At 28.5% G+C, this 2,172-nt stretch overlaps 1 pseudogene; it reads left to right on the top strand.

Moving 5' to 3' along the window:
• The first annotated feature begins 477 nt into the window (after nt 1-477).
• Nucleotides 478-1,838, top strand: LOC149059003 (uncharacterized; annotated as a pseudogene).
• The last annotated feature ends 334 nt before the right edge of the window (nt 1,839-2,172 follow it).

Genomic DNA, 2,172 nt, shown 5'->3' with positions numbered 1-2,172 from the left:
AACGAATATTACTTATATATAATATATATACATATTTATATACATCTAATATATAATCTTATTAATTTTCAAAATGATATTATAAATGAATACTTTACTACAGGTTATTTTTTTTGGTACATAATTTTGTGCCTACATTTTTATTTATTTGTCTAAATATTAAAACATTCCAACTCATCACACCCTCGCTACACACTAAAAAAAATTTCATTCTAAAACAAGTAATCATCATAACCCGCTAATTTCTAACCTTTCCTCTAAGACTCTCCTGGATAACCCTCCTCGTAAACTGAAACGAAATTAGCCTCGTGATTTACTTCGCTAAATAAAAACTATATGTTATGTTAACAGTAATAGTGTAATACATAATTTTATAATAATCATAATGGATAGTGTAAAATTAATAAAAAATGGTAAAAAAGTTGTCTGTGGTGGATTTACATATACAATCCAGCATAAACTAAAAAACAGTGTAAGATGGAAATGTTCCCAGAAGGCCAGAAGTCTTTGAAAAAATGTCCTGGTGTATTAATTACCAACAGAGGTATGTAAACTGTATACCTATAATATACCTGTTTACATTTTGTTATTAATTTAAATATGTAAAAAATATATTATTTATATATGCAGATTTACAGAATCCATGCTTAGAAGTAGAACATTCACATGCTGGTGATCTACACATCGGAATCGTTGAAAAAGCAAAAGAAGAAATGAAAAACCTATTTATAATGTCAACAAATACACCTTCTCAAGTTTTTGCGGAAGTAGTCAATAATTTGCCAAAAGAAGCTCTGAAATCCATGCCAAAAGAAAACACCGTAAATAGAACGTTGCGTAATTGTAAAGGTCAAATGTATCCAAAAAAACCTCAAACTCTAACAGAGCTAAGTATAACTGGTGATTGGACATTATATAAAAATGAACGCTTTTTATTGTACGATAGTGGACCTAATTCTGATGAACGAGTAATTATTTTTTCTTTGGATAATGGTTTATGATATATCACTGATGAAAATAATTGGTTTTGTGATGGAAACTTTTCTTTAAGTCCTGAACATTTTTTACAACTATATGTTATAAGAGTAAAAAAAAGAGACGTATTTGTGACCGCTGTTTATTGTTTATTAGAAAGAAAAACAAAAAGTACTTACATAAAAATGATTAGTATTTTATGCGAGAAATGTGCTGAACTTAATTTTATTTCTAATTCAAAAGTATTACATATTAACTTTGAGCAAGCGACTATTCAGGCTGCTCGTGAAATAATTGGATTTGAATTAGAAATAAAAGGATGATGTTTTTATCACCTACGCAAAGCACGTACCGAAAAATACAAAATCTAGGGTTACAGAAGTTGTATATAAATAACGACAGTTTTAGTCATTTTTGCGGAATGTTAGATGGACTAGCTTGTTTACCATTACACAAAATTTATGAGGTATGAACTATTTAAAAACTATTGTTCCGCCAGAAGCTAATGAGTTACTGGAGTACTTTGGTCTTTGATTGTACATACGTCACGGGTACGTACAAAAATGTTGGTTCGGGAGAAAGTATAAAACTACGTCGAATTAAAGCGTTATATCCACCAGAGATTTGGAACGTGCACGAATCGACATTAAATGGGGAACATCGAATAAACAATATTTGTGAGAGCTGGAATAATAGATTCAAACATTTGGTGGGGCATAACCATCCTACGATATGGAAAGCTAATTGATAAAATGCGAGAGGAAATAAGTGTGGATATCGCAAAAATAGAATTAAATAATATCGGGCTAACATCTAAAAGGAAAGAAAATACTTTGGAATACCGTCTTCAAATATTATGTTAACGATTTGCAGATAACGAACTAGTCGAACTGATATTACAAAATATATCACACTGTTTACGAAAAAGGAGTAGGGAGTAGTATCGATAATGGTCTGGTTATAATAATGATAAATAATAAAAAAATTTTTGATAATTTTTCTCAAGCAATGTAATTACATTTATATAATTATGTCAATTTTTTAATATAATAATTTAATATAAAAGTATTTTTAACATTATGATGATAATTAATGCATAGTTAATAATTACGTATACTAATTTAATAAATAATATTATTTTTAAATAATTTTTTCTGGGACTTTTTCGTTTATTCGGACTTTTTTTTCCCCGGACTT

This window comes from Diuraphis noxia, unplaced genomic scaffold (assembly GCF_037042655.1).
Source record: "Diuraphis noxia isolate RWA-SAM2 unplaced genomic scaffold, SU_Dnox_SAM2 contig0002, whole genome shotgun sequence".
NCBI lineage: Eukaryota > Metazoa > Arthropoda > Insecta > Hemiptera > Aphididae > Diuraphis > Diuraphis noxia.
This window is presented reverse-complemented; position numbering and strand designations above follow the sequence as displayed.